This window comes from Equus caballus, chromosome 30 (assembly GCF_041296265.1).
Source record: "Equus caballus isolate H_3958 breed thoroughbred chromosome 30, TB-T2T, whole genome shotgun sequence".
In the NCBI taxonomy this organism is placed as follows: domain Eukaryota; kingdom Metazoa; phylum Chordata; class Mammalia; order Perissodactyla; family Equidae; genus Equus; species Equus caballus.
Genome location: NC_091713.1, coordinates 10,692,567 through 10,713,533, shown reverse-complemented (window position 1 = coordinate 10,713,533; position 20,967 = coordinate 10,692,567).

Sequence of the window (20,967 nt, the reverse complement as noted above, 5' to 3'; positions counted from 1 at the left end):
TAGGTCTAGTTTCTTAATCTGTTGTCTAAATACTCCGTATCTTTCCTGATGTTTGGTTTGCTTGTTTTATCAATTAATGAAAGTAATGTACTAAAAATATTCCACCATGTGGTAGATTTTCATATTTCTTCTTGTAGTGTTTTTTCGATTCATAACTGTTTTTCATTGAGATACAATTGACATTATATTAGTTTCACGTGTACACACAATGATTTGATACACATAAGTATATAATGTGAAATGACCACTACAATAAATCTAGTTAACGTCCATCACCACACGTAGGTACAAGTTTTTTTTCATGTGATGAGAACTTTTACAAACTACTCACTTGACAACTTTCAAATATACAGTACAGTATGTTTAACTAGAGCCACCATGCTGTACATTACATCCCCAGGACTGACTTACTTCATAACTTGCTGTTTGTACCTTTTGACCACCTTTACCTATTTTGCCTAACCTCTACCCCAACTTTTGGCAACTACCAATCTTTTGTCTGTATCTATGAGTTCAATTTTGGGGGCTTTTTTTAGATTTCACATATAAGTGAGATCATACGGTATTTGTCTTTCTCTGTCTGACTTATTTCACTTAGCATAATCTTCTCAAGATCCATCCATTGTCATCCTGCAAACGGTGGGATTTTCTTCTGTTTCATGGCTGAATAATACTCCATTGTGTGTGTGTGTGTGTGTGTGTGTGTGTGTTGCATACCCATATATATACTACATCTTCTTATCCAGTCACCCATTGATGGACACTTAGGTGGCTTCCATGTCTTAACTATTGTAAATAATGCTTCAATGAACATGGGAGTGAAGATAGATATTTTTTCAAGTTTGTTTTCTTTGAATAAATACCCAGAAGTAGAATTGCTGGATCATATGGTAGTTCTATTTTTAATTTTTTGAGGAACCTCCATACTGTTTTCCATACTGGCTTCACCAATTTATGTTTCCTACCAACAGTGCACAAGGGTTTCCTTTTCTCCACATCCTTAACACTTGTTATTTCTTCTCTTTTTGATAGTCACCATTCTAACAGGTGTGAGATAATATCTCATTGTGATTTTGATTTGCATTTCCTGTTGATTAGTGATGTTGAGTATCTTTCATGTGTCTGTTGGCCATTCTTTGGAAAAATGTCTATTCAGATCTTCCACCCATTTTTTAATTGGATTGTTGGGGTTTTTTTGCTATTGAGCTGTGGGTTTTCCTTATATATTTTGGATCTTAACCCTTTAATCAGAATATGGTTTCAAATATTTTCTCCCATGCAGTAGGTTGTCTTTTCCTTTTGTTGATGGTTTCCTTTGCTGTGCAGAAGCTTTTTAGTTTGACGTAGTCTTGCTTGTTTATTTTTATTTTTATTGCCTTTGCTTTTGATGTCAAGTCCAAAAAATCAGGACGAAGACCAATGTCAAGGAGCTTATTGCCTATGTTTTCCTCTAGGAGTTTTATGGTTTCTTAGGTTCAAGTCTTTAATCCGTTTTGAATTGATTTTTGTGTATGGTATAAGTTTCATTCTTTGGCACCTTTGTCATAAATTAATTGACCATATGCATGTGGGTTTATTTCTGGGCTCTCCCTTCTGTTCCATTGATCTGTGTGTCTGTTTTTATGACAATATCATACTGTTTTGGTTACTATAGCTTTGTAGTTTTGTAGTTTTGTTTTGCTGCATGTGTTTTCAGTCCATCTTATTAGCAAATCAAAATTTAAATTATTGTTTCACCCTAGTGATCTTTACTCATAATGATGTGACTCTTTTTCCTCCAGATTTTTTTCCTTACAATTTTATTTTATCATTTGTCATATGTTAAGACCTGGGGATACAGACAAAAAAATAGCTATTCAAATGTTGATTTTTTTATAACCGTCTTCCCCCCAACTCCCTTCCATTCATGCCTTGGACCCACAGAGAAACCTCAAAGCATTTCTTTGCATTGTCTTATGTGCAGAGAGATTTGTGGTAAACACTATTTATCTATTCATTATCTGCCAAACAACCTCTTCTTCTAAGACCTGTTCCTGCTCACATTCACGTGGCAACTGTAGATTTTGTTGCTTTTCTTCAAATGATCCTGACACACAGAAGAATTGTTTAGACCATTTTGAGCATTTGGCCCAGGCATGAACAATCAGGGTCTTTCACCTGCAACTGAAAGAAAGAAGCCAGTTTTAACAGAGTAACTGGATGAAAAGATATAAAACTGGGGACGTGATGCTGGACATGCTCCTCATGTGTCCCAGAGAATTAGAAGAAGCCAGAAAATGGAAAGGAAAAGAAGGATGAAGGAGATTAGAAAAAAGAGGCAAGAAAGAGAAATGAAGACAGAGTGCTGTTTCTTCTCTGGTTCTAGTGGTTTTGAGCTCCTTTAAAATTTTTTTCTTTCTGCTTAAGTAGCTTACACTCTCCTTCTGTCACTGTGATGCTGGTAATCTAATCTTTCGGCTCTCTACCTTCTGGACACCTGATAGGTTTGCATTTCCTGCCCCCCGACCCCCGCCCTTTTGTTTGAGGGGGGCTGTGTGACTCTGGACAATGAGTTGTATGCTATGGTTATAGATGTCACTTCCAGCACGGAGCATTTTATTCCAGGACAAAGCCCAAGGCCATCCAGAGCTCTTTGCCTCCACCATGGAGACTGACAGCATTTGAAACAGTCTCTGCTTTGCCAGTCTGGATGCCAGTGTGAGAGGACAAGGGGCAGGGGTCCCAGCTGACTCAAGAGGAATGTGTCACATGAACAAGAAATAAAACTTTGTTGTTATGAGCCACTACAATATTGAGGCAGTTTGCTAGTGTAGCATAAATTAACTTATTTTGTTTGACATGCAACAAAAATAGCTTTAACTAACAAAGCCAGCTAACCTTTGAAGTAAAGACATCAGTCTGAGATCATTTGCAGCCTTATGTGAAGGCATAAGACTGATTCTATGTATCAGGTAAGATTTTGTGTTTCTGCCTGTGATTACAGGAAGCTCACCTTTACAACAATTTTTGGCTTCATACTGTATTAATAAAATCACACTTTAAAAAAAAGACTCTAAATGTGATCATAATTTTTTTAAAATTTGGCTCCACTTTGTCTCAAACAAGAGACAAAGAAGTCTGAAAGAACAGACTGAATTGAATAGCCTAGAAATCTATTTATCAGGGAAAGAGAAGCTGTGGGTTGATGGTGTGATATAATAAAAAAATAATTGTTTGGTTTCTGTCCCTGGTTCCTAGCACATAGCTCCTAAAGCCCTTGAAATCTCTGGAGTGGTAATACTGTCTTTTGCATGCTAATGAGATGACTGGTGGCTGTGGACCTCTAGATAGCTTCCAGATGGGGATGGTTACCAGAGAGAGCAAGCCATGGGTTGGAAGTTCAGCCCCATCCCTCAACCTCCAGGGAGAGGAGAAAGGCTGGAGAGTGAGTTAGTCACTAATGGCCAGTGATTTAATCAATCATGCCTCTGTAATGGAGCCTCCATTAAAACTCCTAAACAGTGCTGTTCAGAGAGCTTCTTGGTTGGCAAATGCACCCATGTGCTGTGAGGGTGGCACACCCAGAGAGGCACTGGAAGTCCGCCATACCTTGCCCTATGCATCTCTTCCACTTGACTGTTCCTGAGTTGTAATCTTTATAATGAACTGCTAATAGTAAGCAAAGTGGTTTCCTGAGTTCTTTGAGCTGTTCTAGCAAATTATCGAACCCAAAAGGGCAGGGTTGTGCGGACCCCCGATTTTGCAGCCAAATTGGAGAGAAGTATGGTAACCTTGAAACTGGGGTCTGAAGTGAGCACGCCCTGTGAGACTGAGCCCTTGAACCTGCGGGGTCTGATGCTAACTCCAGGTAGTTAGCATCACAAGTGAATTGAATTGTAGGACATCTAGTTGGTGTTCAGAGAGTTGGAGAACTGGTTGTTGTGAAAAAAAACCCACATATTTGGTGTCAGAGTCTTCTGAGTAAAAGCAGCTCAGGTTGCAACCACCTAGCAGGCCTTACCAATTTCCACGCACTCTGACTCCTGGGCCGAATTCTCAGGATATACGTTTATAAGTGGAAATTCCTCCCTTGCTTCTTAGGATAGAAGCTGCCCACACGCCTATTTTTTCTTTGGTAGCAAAGAGCAACATACATTCTATTATTTGGGGTAATGCATCAAAACTTGTGTAACCTCAGATTCACAAAACGCAAAGATTCATATAATACTAGAGATGGAAGTGATCTCAGGAGTTATCTATGCTTGGAAAAGAGAAACAGAAGCCCAGGGAAGAAAGGATAGTGGCTTAAACCAGGGTGATACCAGCGAAGTTGATGTTTCGATCCTGGGTATAGTTTGAAGGTAGACACACAAGATGTACTAATGTAAGTTATTAGGGAAAGAGAAGGGTTAAAATGAACTCAAGGATTTTAGCTGAGCAACTGAGAGAGTGGAAGTGGCATATCTGAGAGAGTGGAAGCAGTGGCGTATCTAAGGACCCATAGCTAGTCAGTGACATCGTCGGAGATAGAAGGATAGGCCCATGTCTCCCGGCTGCCAGGTTAGTGGTCTTGCTGCTTCAGCCTGGAGAGAGCAGAAGGGGAACCAACACCAGTGTTTACACATAGGGAATTTTTATTGTACATGTTTTCATGAGATTTGTTATGTTTATTTTTATCTTTCTAGTACATTGTAGAACAAAAGCATAATTTCACTGTTTTGATTTCTGATACATATTCCTAGCCATGAATTACTGCTAGGTTCATCGTTAGACTGGAACTTGCACAAATACCAGGACAGAGAGTGCCTATTATTCTACTGATGCTGCAGCATTTGCTGAGAAGGTTTGTGCGGTGCCTGGGACCTATGCGACTTGAGACAGAGAAGTGAAGGATTGGAAGGTGCCCAGGAAGCAGAGCTCTAATGTCAAAGACCAGATTAGAGGGGCAGCAGAGGTAGAGGCAAGTGGCAGGGGGGCAGAGGACATTCACAGCAGGTGGGGTGTGAGTCACGTCTTTGCTTCAGATCCTCATCACTAGCTTCTAGGAAAGGAAAATCAATGAGAACGACATGGGAAGTGTTTCCCTCAAATGATGCCATTCCATCTCAACGTTTCATGGCACTTAAAGGGAATAAATGAGCAACTGAGTCACAGAATAGAATATCAATAGTGAAAAGATCCAAGTGGACTCCAACTCATTCATTCATCTAATAAGTAAATAATTGAACCCCTGCTGTATATTGGGCACTTTTCTAGACACTGGTGACACAGAGGTGAACAGAAGAGACACTCTTGCCATAACTGAGCATACTTTCCAGGAGGGAAAGGAAGACAATAAACAAAGGATTAAGTAAGTATATCATAGGTCACAAAGGAATTCCAGCCACGAGGAACAGCCAAGCAGGAAGGGAGAAGCCAGAGTGAGTGTGGACTGAGGGAGGGGTTACTATTTACATAGAATAATCAGGAAAGGCCCATCTAATAAAATGATATTTATTAAAATGTTGAAGGAGTTTCCAGTTGCACATGAAAGGAGCTTGTCCTAACAACAAGTAAAAAGCTAAATATACTGAAAAATCAGCAATTCCTCTTGGATGCTAAGAGAGGAAGGACATAGGGCAAACCAATTTGTCCAAGATTGGAGAGGCAGATGGGCAAATGCGTCTGGAGCAGAGACTCATACACAGAAGCTGCTGTGCGAGCCAGTGCCGGGGGGAAAGCTGAACTGTAATTGAGGAAGTGCTAGGGGCTCAATGTCGACAAGTCTGAGAGTTAAAAGTTCCAGGGGGAGCCAGTCATAGGGGACCTCCCACAACATTTTGCGAGATTTATCTCCAGGAACTTGACCACGTTCTCACAGTAAATATCACAGAAAAATTTCCTCTTGCTTCCAGGAGGGGGAGAAAAAAAGGAACCATTTTGAAATATGCCAGAGCATTCTGTTCTTACAAGTCCTGCCCTCAGGGGAAGCTAGTTAACCAGAGCCTAACCTGCTGGCATATAATCAGAGCCTAACTGACCTGGGGAAGGGAAATAGCCAACTCCAGCCACTCTAGCCATCCTGTCCCACCTAAGAGGGGAGGAAAAACTGAGAAACACTTATGAAGTTCACAGTCCAGGGACATAGGCCCCCTAAAAGACTGAGAGCTAATCGTAGGGCTGTAGAACACCTCCTGTCTCCTCATACCTTACCAACTCATTACCAAAGACCTCTTTACAGCAGTGCCTTTTAACAAGCCCATCATGTTCAGCCATCAAAAAAGAATTACAAGACATACTAAAAGGTGACAATCACAATTTGAAGAAACAGAGCAAGCTCTGAATCCCTGCCAAGCACGGCAGGGATGTTGGAATTACTGGACCGGGAATTTAAAATAGCTATGATTAATATGCTAAGGGCTCTAATGGACAGAGTAGACAGCATGCAAGAACAGATGGGCAGCGGAAGCTGAGAGATGGGAATCTTGAGAAAGAACCAAAAAGAAACTCCAGAGATTAAAAAAACAACACTGCAACAGGAATGATTAACACCTTTGATGGGATTCCTTGTAGACTAGACATGGCTTAGAAAAGAATCTCTGAGCTTGAGAACATACCAATGGAAACTTTGAAAACCGAAAAGCAAAAAGAACAAAGACTGAAAAACTAACTGAATATCCAAGGGCTGTGGGACAACTACAAAAGGGGTAACATATACATAATAGGAATAATAAAAGGAGAAGAAAAGGAGAAAGGAACAGAACAAATATTGGAAACAATAATGACAGAATTTCCCCAAACTAATGTAAGATATTCAACCACAAATCCAGGAAGCTCAGAGAACACCAAGCAGGATAAATGCCAAAAGAACTAGACTTAGACACGTTATTTCCAAACTATAGACAAATCAGAGACAAAGAAAAAGTCTTGAAAGAAGCCAGATGAAAAAAATCATAGGGGAAAAAAGGTAAGAACCCCAGGCCACCAAAGCAGAGCACACAAACTTAACCACTATGCCACCAGGCTGGCCCCTGCCCACTTTTTAATCAAAAATTTTTTTTTCCTATGGAGTTGTATAAGTTTCTTTTATATTTTGGATATTAACCCCTTATCAGATATATGGTTTACAAATATTTTCTCCTACTCCATATGCTGCCTTTTCATTTTGTTGATTGTTTTCTTTGCTGTGTACAATCCAAGTGTCCGTGAATGGATGAATGGATAAAGAAAATGTGGTATATATACAACGAAATATTATGCAGCCATAAAAGGAAGGAAATCCTGCCATTCGTGACAACAAAGATGAACCCGGAGGACAATATGCTAAATGAATTAAGCCAGACACAGAAAGACAAATACTATATGATCTCTCTTATATGTGGAGTTTTTTAAAAGTCAAACTCATAGAACCAGAGAATAGAACAGTGGCTGCCAGGAACTCAGGGGTGGGCGAAATGGGGAGAGATGTTGGTAAAGAGTACAGATTTTCAGTTGTGAGATGAATAAGTTCTGGGGATCTAATGCTCAGCATGGTGATTATAGTAAATTATACCGTATTATGTACTTAAAGTTTCTAAGAGTAGATCCTAAGTGTTCTTACCACCCACACAAAACTGGTAACTATGTGAGGTGATGGATGTGTTAATGAAGTTGATTGTGGTAATCACTTCACAATATACATGTATATTAAATAATCACTTTGCATACCTTAAGATTAAAAATAAAATTTTAAGAAGCATATGATTTAAAAAATTTTTTAAATAAATAAATAAGATACCATACCAATCAAAATGAACGAAAACAAGATCTAAATGGGAAACTGATGTAAGAGTATGATGTGGCCACTATCGTTCTTGTGAGGCATCCTTTCAAGTAGCCCTGGATGTGGCTAGAAGATTACAGGTCGTAGATGTCATGGGAAGAACATGGACTTTGGAGTTACTCACTCCAGCTTTGAATTATGACTGTATCATCTACCAGCTATGTGACTTTCAAAAACTTTTGTTTCCTCATCTATAACATAAATAAATGAATAAATAAAACAATAAACAAATATATTTATAAATAAATATAAATATGTTAAATATAAAACTTCCCAAGTGTTGTAAGGATTAAATGATGCAATGTCTACAAAGCATCTAGGTTAGAGTACAGCACAATTAGACCTCAGCACAGTTCCTCTTTGTGTGGGTTACACAGCAATTTAATTAGGCTACAGGAGAGGATGTTGGAGTACCCGGGGGAGGGGGACGTGATAATGAGGCAAAGGGAGGATCGGCAGCTCCCAACATCCCTTTTTCGTTGAGATTAAGTTCCTTGTGGTAAATTGCAGAAAAGCGACTTATCGTGAGATGAAATCTCATGCTGGTGGGAAAAATATCGGTAAAATTGCATATAATCTCCCATCCTCAGAAAATCTCCATCCACAGCCACACACCCAGAAATCCAACTCCACTGAAATTTTTCTAAGTCCCATCTTAGAACTAACTTGTTAAAACTTGTCTCTTTGAGGAGGAAATAAACTGTGAATATCACCTCTGTTATAAACACCTTTCAATAATTTTAATTTATAAAAAGGAGCCATATAAATATCTGTCTAAAAATAAATCTAAGCTTCTTGAGTAAGCAAGAAGGGAGAGAAGTAAAATTACTCAACATATGAATTTAAGTTGGTATACTTATATTAAGGATGAATTGAGGAAAGTGGAGGTAGATAGGACAAATATATTATTAATAACTGAGTTCCTAAACCAGGTTCCTATTGGCCCCAGCATTGCTCTAAGCCAGGGGTCTGCAAACACTTTCTGAAAAGGGCTAGACGGTATTTTAGGCTTTGTGAGCCACATATAACCTGAGGTGCAACCATTTGACTCTGCTTAGTGGCACGAAAGCAGCCACAGACAATATGAAATGAATGAGTATGGCTGGGTTCCAATAAAACTTGATTTACAAAAACAGATGGCAAGCCTGGTCTAACTCTGTGGATAGACACCAAAGTCAAAGATTGCTTCTGCAAGTGAAACCTAGACTATCAATGGAGAAGGTAAGGGAAATTAGCACTTATTAAGAGACAATTTGTATCTGGAACTTTCATATCCATGATCTTCCCAAACATGCACAACCATTCTGAAAAGGGGGTCCATGATCTCTGACTTTTACCCAAGGGGAAATCGTCACATCACTTCTCCAAAAGCACCTTGACGTTAGTGGCAGTTGCTTTTGAATTCGGATAGATTTCCAAAGCCTAGGTTCTTTCCATTACTTTAAAATGGGGAATCATCAAGCACAATTTTTTAAAGTAAGAGTGGCTACAAAAAAATCAAAGGAGATAAAGAATGAGGATAACTCAATCCCTGACAACAAAGGTGTTTTGTAATGAAGCTACCTTAAAAAAAAATCACATGGAGCAGGGTTACTGTTATCTGGGCAATGTTCCACTAAAGAGTACAGGACAGAAATGCCTCCCAGAGGAGCCTCCACTGACTTGTGCCAACAGAAGGTAAGGAGGGACAACTGGGCCAAATCATGAGACCCAGGGAGGATGCTCAGTGTTTCCATTTCCTGGTGTTCAGGGTCCTGGTGCTTTCCGTCCCAGTTTCCATTTCCCCTATGAAAAGAAGCCAGTGTCTGGTGTCAGCTGCTCTTCCTCATGTTTTCAGTGGCCACCAGCTCCCTTTCATGCCATCCTTCTCTGCTGAGACAACACCATGGAACTGAGGTCCCTGATCCCTAACTCATGGCCCCAGCAAGATGAGAATTACCTGATATGAATCAGTCATGACTGTTGATCCATGTCCAAATTTAAGATCCACGTGATACCTCAACAGGTACCATCATTTTGTTATATTTACCAAATTGTAGTTCTCAACAACCACCTAACAAACATTTGCTGTCCCTTGCCTGGAAATATCAGGCATCAGTGAAGGAGTAGAATTTGAGGGGAACAGGTAAGTCCTTAAATCCACAATGCCAATTTCCTTCAGACCTTAGGGGATGTGAACGGGAGAGGCAGGGCAGTATTGTAACCGGAGAGGGCAGATTACAAATGAACAATCCTTGACCCCCCCTGAGCCCAATTGCTCCAGAGGAGCATGGACTGGGGAATGGGACCTGAGTGACCAGAGCTCTTGGAGCTGCAGGCATAAAGGAGACACCACCAGCATCTTCCAGAGCTTGAAATTGACAGCAGATTTAGCTCAGATTTAACCAAAGGCCCCCTCCCATTAAGACCTTCTGTACACATGAGGAGCTGGCCCTACTCAAAGGGTCTCTTCCAGGCTTAACTACTTCTGGTCCTGCCTAAGGAGAGGATGGGCCACTGCCCTTGACATTCTTCTGCCAGGGGGACTCCCACTGGTGTGTAGGAGATATTTCAAGGTGCTGACAGGGTGTTGCAGAGAAGACCATACCTCCCTTTATTGTCTGTCCCTTCACTTCTCTCCACCCTCTGACGCAAGGTTGTACTGGCTGGAACTTTCATTCAGGTTTAGAAGTCTCAACGAGGAAGTGGGGAACAGCGCAAGAAGGGCACAGCACAGGGTAGGGGACAACTTAAATGCCAGACATTGTAACTCTGGAAATTTCCTCAGATATCCCCTTCCCCTCTGGGAATGTCACTCCGACCAACTTGTCTCCTCTGTCTCTGATCTGCTAGCATGCTGCTGGCCCTTCTCTTTCCTGAAACTTTCCTCTTATGCCTATCTCTGAAAGTTTACTGGATTGATCGGAACCATCCTTAGTGATCCTGAATCTGTCTCTAAGTATTCAGAGGCAGGCATCTATAACTGAGCCTAAAGAGAGCCTGCAACCAACTCCTATCCACTGAGCAAAGGCCAAAGGTTGAATAAAACTGTCAATTATCATATGTGATCCCCATAAGGTAATGCGAAGCATAGTAATGATTAGTGGAGAATTAGTGTCACCTAAAGCCACCTGCTCCTAATGAACATAGAAGCCCAAAAAGTTCAGGCTTTGATTTATGATGAAGGACTCTCACACATATTATAAATGGAATGTCTAGTAAGCTAAAAGATCTACAATGGGGGCGGGGGCAAAGAAACTCCCCTTAAAATAATTGGTTTGATGACACTGTGGTTCTAACCAGTGGTGAGTATATCCATAGACCTCATGGTGATATGCAATTTGTCCAGGATTAAAGTTCACCACTTAGAATGACCAATGTAGGACCCACTTGGAGGAAGAAAATTTTCCTCAGGTTGTTGACTTCATTTTTACTTCTAACTGAATGTCCAATATGTGGAAGTGTTACCAGGATTTGTCAATAATGAGGTCTAAGATCTACAATGTTCAGAGTAGGTGGCCAGGATGTCTACATCTAAGAAAAATAAATGGCTTTGGTATTAAATGGAATCTAGGTTTCCAGGGCCTTGATTACCAGATTCAAAAAATTGGTAACACATCTCCTACTGTCTACCAACATTATGGGGTCTGAGAGCCTAATTCAGATTTTCCCTTTAAGAGAGACACCACCAGTGAGCAGGACGGTATAAGGATATTAAAGTCTCCAGGTCGGGATCTGTGTAAAGTTTCCCAGGATTTATGGTGCTGACTATGTTCTGCACCACTAGGGCTCGCTTGTATATAAATCTGGTGAAGAAATTTCCATCTTTGCTGACAAATACATCCCTCGAGGTACAGCCCACAGGAAAGCAATTCTCTCCTCCTCTGTGACTCCAGGTAGTGCCCATCAATTGTGCTGCCAGCCCTGGCATTTGGGGCCCCAGAAATAATTAATTCCACTGCAAGAGTACATAGACCAAATAAGGGCTAGAATTAATCAAAGTGTGACCAGAGTCTCAATCAGGTGGCACAGGACTTGACAAGAGGGATGTAAATGTTATTGTGTCACACCAAACTTCCAGCGAATGAGACCCGAATCCAGAGAAACTGATTCCTGTCAGAGAAGCAGGAAGCTTGGGGAGGACCCCTGAGGCTGAGAAAGCTCAGAACGGCCGATTTACTGTCACCATTGCCAAGATTTTTCAGTGAGGCGAAGTAAAGGCAAATCTTTCAATGTGCGGGAATAATTTTTTTATTCTCAAATATACGTAATGTTATAATCTTTCCAGTTTACCCGTAGAGGGATTTGTCTTAGAGGTCCCAGCCAATCACACCCCGGAAGAGACATGGAGACACCTCAAAAAGCACAGATGGCTCTCTGTTTCGAGCGCGTTTGCCCTCACACGCAGGACGCGCTCGGGGCTTGACTGTGAGATTGATGGACTGCTTCAAGGACTCAATAAATCACAGACAGCACCCGCAAGCAGGGAACATTTTGTTAGGTTCTACAGATAAGCTATCACCTCGTTAGAATAACACACCACTCAAGCGAATGAAAAATATTAAGCTTGGGAATTATATCTCCTAGTTAAAATAAGGATCAACAGAGCTAACAAACTCGGGGACACAGACGTACCGCAGTTTTGACAACCAGATTGCATCAATGCTCAACATGGGGTAAATCTGCTAATTTTTCCTGCTCCCCCGTGGTGCAGGTGCGGTGCCCTGGAGAAAGCACCTCACAGCCCTGGACGACCCAGCTCCTGCTCCACTTTGAAATCCTCTGGAAGCCACGCCCCCAGCGCAGCGTGAGCTGGGAGGCGAACCGCAGACCGACGGTGAGAGTCCTCTGAAGGCTCCTTTGCCTGCATTGCTTCTGCAAGGCTTTGCTGAGCCTTCCTCAGACACCGGGGCGACAGTCCAGGGCGCATGTGTTTCCCTGCCTTCTCTCCCTCTCTCCTTCACTTGGGATCAGACTGACAATTCCCCAGCTCCCCTGACTCCCTTCCTATTTTCCCTCCACAGGCATTTCCCCTTATCACATCCTTGCACGTTTAATCCCATCTTGGCATCTGGGCTGACACACCAGCGTGGTGGGTAATGCAGCAAGCATAGCACACAAGCCTTTTCTCTGACGCCAATCAAATGAAGACACTCAGGTACCCAGCCTTCTGTATGCGCTGCCGTCACTACAAAGAGATCCAGTTGCTCTTAGACAGAGGAAGATCTATCGCTTTTGGGTAAAGGCACTAATGATATAATAATTAACTTAATTATATGTATAAAATACCTATATAAGGCAGAAATTAATTAAATTTACCCAAAGTATAAAATCTGAACACTACCGTCTAAAACTAGAGGGAACACATTTACGCTTAAAAAGGTGCTCGAAAATCGGAGATTAACATTCACAGACTCTGTCGCTGTGTTAAACCATGAAAGTCCTGGAAACCATCTAACTTAACCCTCCGCTCCCCCAGGGTTTGCTACCATCATCAGGTCACGTTTATAGACGAAGAAACCGAAGCATAGACAGGTTAAGCCACTTCCCCAGGGTCATACACAGCCTGTAATTTTGGATTCCACAATTCTGACTCCGTAAGTTGCTCTCTAAGCAGCTCTGCTCTCCAGCCTCCTCTCCATTATCTGCAACAAGCCTGGTAAATGCTTAACTGAGTAACTCTCCAATCCCCAGTCCTGGCTTGCTTATCAAATTCTAATTTCTTGATTGGCCCCTGGCAGTCATGGCTTAAGTCCTGCTTCTCATGACAAATTTCAACTGTTAAATTTGGAAAGAACAAATTCCAGGGGCATTCTGCTTCTAGGGGTACAGCCAATTCTGAAGCTAGTTCCCACTGCCCACAGAACAGCTAGCTGTCCGTGTTGGGGGAGACTTTAATACGTTGCTGAGCTTATAGGGCTGGAGGAAACACTCCAAGTGTCCCATCGCAAACAAAAAACTAATCAAAGGTAGCACAGAGTAGACCTTTATTTGAAACCTGAACGACTTTGGAATAAAATCCTCAAAAAAAATGGGGATTAGAGATGCTAATGTCTGGAGGAAGAGCATTTAGCAGAAGAAATTACCAGGACAGAGGCCCTGGGGGCAAGCATGCCTTTGCCTAACCACACTCCATGCTCAACAGAGGAACCCAAGAGATCCCGTTAAAATGTAAGCCAAATCTTTCCTGCCTCAGTTCACCACCTTCCCCTGGCTGTGCATCTCATTCACAGTAAAATCCAAAGTCCTCTCTGTGGTCCACAAGACCCTGTATTATCTTGCTCACTGCAACCTCCTCCCCAAAACTTGCCCTCCCCCTCTGTCATTGGCTGTAGCTGCCCAGGAAAGCATGTCTCCATGTCCTTAGCTTGAATGCCATAGTGGATCCCAAAGACGCTGCAGCCGGAGACTGTTAGCCTGCTGTAGTGCTTTCAACGGTTTCTCTTGCAGAGGGTCTGAGTGGCCCACACCCATGGCTGCCAGCATAGGCCAAGCTGAATTAATCAAGCTATCAAACTCAAATCAAGAGCAGATATTTTTATAATCTATTTTTCTTTTAGGCATCATACATATTCTCTACGTGGACTCCCATAAATTCCACTTAATTGGGATGAAAGATTCTTTTAAATTATAACAAATAAAAATTATTAACTATTTTGGGGGAAATCAATTTGCATCTTTCTCTCATGTTCACATTAACTAGCCTTAGGGTAACATTATGTTGACTAATAGAGGTGATTAAGAGGAGAAGTTAGGAGGAAAATTATAGTCTTTCACATTTACCCACATGTTTATGAATTCCAGTACTCTTCATTCTTTCTGAAAGATTTAGGTTTCTATTCGGTGCCATTTCTATTCAGCCTGAGGGCCTGCAGCATTTCTGTAATCTTAAATTGTTTCATTTCACCTTCATTTTGTTTTTAACTTAATAGACTTGGAATTTTAGAGCAGCTTTAGGTTTACAGAAAAATTGAGCAGAAAGTACAGGGCGTCATCGCCCTCCTCCCCCACCTCCTCTTCCTGTTGTTAACATCTTAGATTAGTTCAGTGCGTCTGTTATAGTCCATGAGCCACTATTGACACAGTATCATTAAGTAAAGACCGCAGTTTACCTTAGGGTTCACTCTTTGTGTTGTCTATTTTTTGGGTTTTAACAAATTTATAGTGACAAGTCCAACATTATAGTATCATTCAAAGTAGTTTCACTGCCTAAAAATTCCCTGTGCTCCCCCTGTTCCTCCCTTCTCCCTACGCCTGGCAACTATTGATCTTTTTCCTGTCTCTCTAGTTTTGCCTTTTCCAGAATGCCATCTGGTTGGAATCCTGCAGTGTGATAGTTACTTTTATGTTTCAACTTGACTAGGTCACGGGGTGCCCAGATATTTGGATAAACATTATTCTAGAAGTGTCTATGAAGGTGCTTCTGGACGAGATTAGCATTGAAATTGATAGACTAGTAAAGCAGATTGCCCTCCCCAGCGTGGGCGGGCTTTCTCCAACCAGTGAAGGCCTGGCTAGAACAAAAAGGCTGAGTGAGGGAAAATGTGCTCCCTTTGTTTGAGTGTCTTCAAGCTAGAACATCGAACTTTTCCTGTCTTTGAACTTGGACTCAGACTGGAACTTCAGTTATTGACCCTCTGGGATCTCCAGCTTACTTGTCAGCCTCTATAACTGTGTGAGCCATAATTCCTTATAATAAATCTCTTTATGTATGTATATATGCATGGTTACATATGGATATGTAGATCTATCCATCTGTACATAACTATGTGTGTGTGTATATATATGTCTCTCCTGTTTGTTCTGTTTCTCTGGAAAACCCTGAGAAACACGTATAATTAACACATAACACATATATAATTTAGAGATATACAATGTGGCCTTTTCAAACTGGCTTCCTTCAATTAGAAATATGCATTTAAGATTCCTCTATGTGTTTTTGTGACTTAGCTCATTTCTTTTTTATTATTAAACAATATTCCATTGTCTGGAAGTACCACGGTTTATCTGTTCACCTACTGAAGGACATCTTGGCTGCTTTCGAGTTTTGATAATTATGACTAAAATTGCCATAAACAGCTATGTGCAGGTTTTTGTGTGAAGATAAATTTTCAACTTATTTGAGTAAATACCGAAGAGTGAGGCTGCTGGATCACATGGTGAGAGTGTGTTTAGTTTTGCAAGAAATTGCCAAACTACCTTCCAAAGTGGCTGAAAATTCTCCTACCATTTTGCATTCTCACCAGGAATGATCACCTTCATTTTTGAAGGATATTTTGTTGGATATAAAATTCTGGGTTCACAACTTTTTCTTTGCACATAAAGATGTCACCCCCATATTAAAGCTGATGCATTGGGCATGGTCCCACAGTAATGCCTAGTACTGTGCACCATTCCCCCATCCTCAAGGTGCCACATGTCACAAAAGCACACCCTGTGAAGCGGTGCAGGCATTCTGCTTCATGTACACATGTGTGCCTGTAACCTGAATTTCTGAAAGAAACAAAGAAGTGAATGATTTGGGGCCTTGGCTTTGTTCTGCCAAAAACTGCATTCTACTGGAAATAATAGTCTGTGGTCACTGACTGTCCCAGCATTTTTAGGAGCTATCTGGAAACCGTGAGAGAAGTTGAGCATGGGCTGTAGCAGCCCATCTGGCCACATACAGTGCCAAGGAAAAGTCGTAACGGTGCTGTATTTTGCCCACAGCCAGCACTGTGGTCTCTAAAGGACATCAACCCTGCTGTGCACTCCTGGCTCTAACCTTTAGTGATTTGAGCAAAAATCCCTTTCAGAGCCTTTGTTTCCCTGTCTGTAAACTGGAAATAACAATAGAACCCAGTTTGCAGAGTTTCTGAAGGGCTGGCACAGGCTAGACAAAGTGAGTGTTCCATAAACAGTGAGCATTCCTGTCCTTTGCGAGAAGCTGGGGACTGGCTGGCTTGAGCTTTTGAACATGGCTAAGAATCAAGTCAAGACACATTCTTTGAGAGCCTAGCACGCACAAGCTCTGTGCTTGCTTTTTCTCTCCTGAATTGTGCCCAAGGGGCACAGGAAGGAGGGAAAATAAATAGACACAAAAGGGACTCTGCACATCTAGGGAAGCTCTGTGGAGAACCTAAGACAACCGGTACCTGGTTGACTTGTGAACCATTCTTTTCTCTGACTAGACGGCTTAGTAGTGAAACCTCCAGGACCCAGATGTTTCCGTATTATGCTGAGGGGGACCGTTGTCTTCAAGATGTGTTGGTGAATCAGCATCTGCCAGTTCACTTTATTCTCAGCTCTTGGGAATTCAAGAAATAGATGTCCTCTAAGAAAATTTCCAGTATATTGCTCAGAATTCCTGAACAAACAAATAGCGGTGGTGGTGGTGATGGTGATGGGGGGGGGGGGGGGGGGTGTGTATCCTATTTATTTCTCTAATTAATCAATTTCATCCTTGAAAGTAAGTGTGAAAATGTGTCAGCCTATTCTTCACCTGTTTGTTTAAGCCAACTTACCCTTTGATGCCAGGAGTTTCCAAGAAGTAAAATATATAGCATGAACATTTTTGACACATCTAGCTTACATCACTATTCAACTTCAACAAAAGAAAAAGTATTCTTTGCAATAAAAAAGTTATATTTCTATATACTGGATATTATTAAGGAATATTCTTGGGAAATACGTGTTTGCATGTGTTGTCTTCACTGGAGAGCTGACTCCTGCTAATGGTATTTCCTAAGGAACAATGGTAGTTAGAACAATAGACATCATCTTGGTGGCAGTTACAATGAGAAATGTATAAACTTCCTTATTCCAATGAATTCCAATGCTTCCATTTGTACTATTCATGACTCAGTGCAGGAGAGAGAAGTAACTTGAAGTAGAAAGAGATTAAATATAGGGAAGTATGTCCTAATGAAACTCTTGGAAGGAGCTGATTTCATCTGAGCCTTGAGGAACCTTACGGAACAATACAGGACTGTCCCACTAGAGAGGATGCTGCCTCTGAGGGCATCCTTGGAGCTGTGCAGGCAGGAAGAAGCTGCTGCTGCCTCAACAAGTAGGCAATGGAGAATGGACACCTAAATCTAACCCAGGGATCAAGGAGCCAGCTCATGAAACTACGGCTGCCTCCACAGCTTCTTGATGCCTAGGAAACTGGGGATGCACACAGGGACACGGCTGCAGGGGACCCTCCATCTCCTTCATCTCACACACCAGCAGAAAGGGCAATAATTATGAAAGATGACCCCCCTCAATTCTGCCTTCCACACCTCATGAGCGCATCTAATTGAAAGTCTAATTTGCCCTCAAAATCCTTGTTGCAAGGGAGTCTGGGAAATCTTTTACTGTTTAATGTCTCTACCGAGTATGAGTGTGGCGTGGAGTTGGAATGAGTCAATTCAGTCTCCAGCACTCCGTCTACACAGCAGGTGGATCATAGCTCTTCTTTCCCCCGTTGCAATGTCCACATATTTCTGGCATAGCATTTATGTTCTAATGTGCTTACTTATGTATGTCTTTCCAGGATTGTATGCATATTCCTTGAAAAAGTTACTTATATTTCTGGTACCTGACACATAGTAGAGACCAAGCAAATGTTTGTTAAATGAATAAATGAGTGAACGGATTATCTTCTTTGCTAGACTTGGGCTTCAAAGGCAGAGGCTGTGTCTTATCCACTTTGGTATAACCAGCTCCCAGCATTGGACCTGGTCTATGTTTGAGAAGAGAAGAAAGTGACTTAAATTAATACAAAATGTAGGGTTTATTATTCTAGCATCCATTTGGAATGCCACTCTAACTCCTTTATACCTAGATTACCATTTTTTTGAACAGATTTACTTTAAAATCTTATTTTATGCTATCACTACCACTTGTACCTTTGTAATCAGCGCTTACTATATTCCAAGCATGTTTCAAAGAGCTTTTCATGTATTTGTACTCATCTTAGGAAGTAGGGACTATTATTGACCACAATCCCTTTTATATAATTATCTGGAAACCAAATATTCAGCTCAATGAAATGTAAACACTGGTGTAACCACAGCCAAGGTCAAGAAATAGACCAGCACCACAGAGCATGCCCTCTCCCCCACCAGCTGCCCATCTTAATCACAACCCCTTTTTTCCTTCTGAATTCAAATACTCCCCCAATATCTATGGTTATCACTTCTTTGCCCTTCTTTAAACTTTTATCTCCTTAGTTTGCATTCCTACAAACTATAGTTCAGTTTTAACTAATTTTGAACTTTGTATAAATGGAATCATACTATAGAAATACGTTTGTGTTTGGCTGTTTTTATTGTTGTTGTTTAATATTATGCTTGGAAAAGCTATCCATGTTTCTGTGTATAGCTCTAGCTTGTTCATTTTATTTCATATAATATTCCATTGAATTAATATTTACAAATTATTTACCCATGATATCCTTGAATGACACTTGGATGGTTTCTGTTTTGGCATGTTATAAATAAGGCTTCTAAGAACATTCTTGTACATTTTTCCTGAAGCCAGTAAAAATTAAACAACTGGCAGTCCAGGGACAAACACCCTGATCTGTTGCATCTGCCTACTTCCATGGTGTAAATACTTCCACTTTACCCAATTTCAAGTCACTGAATGTGGTGCTGGGAGAAGATTGGCATCAACAGCTCTCCTGAGCTGGTGCAAGCTGCTTCCAGCACAGCACCGCCGCAAGTGCGTGTGCATCTATTTCTTTTGGGTCTATGCCTAGGAGTGGATTGCTGGGTTGAGTGTATATTTAACTCTAGGGGATAATAGGCTAATTCCAAAATGATTGCACCCATTTGTTCTCCTTCCAGCAATGTGTGACAATTCCAGTTACTCCACATCTTTGCCAATGAGGCAGTATTTCCAGTTATTTTCTGTTTACCATTTCTGGTATCTTATGGTGGTTTTAGTTCACATTTTCCTGGTATTAATAAGGTTGGCATCTTATCATATGGTTCTTGGCCATGTGAATATCCTCTTTTAGGAAATTCTATTCAAATCTCTTGCCAAATTTTCTATTGGGAAGTCTGACTTTTCTTATTGATTTGTAGTTATTTATATGTTCAGGATATTAGCTCCTTAGTTGGTTATATATGTTCCAAAATTTTTTTCACATTCAGTGAGCTTGCCATTGCTCTTTCTTAATGATTACTTTTGATTCATATAAGCACTTGCTTTTAATATATTCAATTAATTTTTTCCATTATGTTTAGTATTTTTCTTTTGTTTAAAAAGTATCTCCTAATCATGAGACTCTAAAGGTATTCTCCTCTATTATTTTCCAAAAATGTTATTGTTTTGCTTTTCACACTGGGTCTGGAATTGATTTTTGGAATGAAGTAGAGGTCTAAGTGGACATTTGATTGTTCCAGCACCATTTATTAAAGAATGCTCTTCTCTTCAAGTGCTCTGTCATGCCACGTTTGTCATAAATCGTGTCAATATGAAAGTGACTCTCTATTTGGGCCTTCTGCCCTTTTCCATTATTTTATTTGACTATCTCTACAACAATAATAGATTGGCCCACTTTTCAATGAATGCTGCTATCTAATGGAAGAATTTATCTCCTTTTCTTCAAGTGTGTTTTGGCTTATTCTTGGCTATGTATTTCCCGGTGTACTTTCAAGTTAGCTGATCAGGATATACAAAGAAATGTGCTGTGATGTTAGCTGGGATTTATAGATCAATCTATGGATAATTGACATCTTTAAAATACTGAATTTTCAATCTAGGAAGGTAGTATATGTCTCAGTTTATTCATATCATTTTAGATTTCCCTCAGAAAAGCTTATAGTTTTCTACATAGAAATGTTGCCCAGCTTTTGTGAAATTTATTCCTTGGTATATGATACTCTTGATATTATTGAAAATGATATTTTTAAAATTTAAATTTTGTGTTTGTTGAAGGTACTAATACAATTGAATTTTTTATATTGACCGTGAATCTATAAATCTTGCTAAACTCACTAGTCTAATAATTTATCAGTTTAAAATCTTTCTCCAAATGCACAATCATATCATTCGTGAATAATACCTGGACATAGCCACATTCGAGGGTAAGGTCACAGTCCTCCAGACTGCCAAGTCTGCCCAAGACTTCTGACACCAAGTGCAAGTTCAAGGGTTCCCAGAACTGATTGCAGGTTTGAAAATCTGCTAAAAGACTCATAGAACGCCCTGAAAGCTATTATACTGACAGTCACATT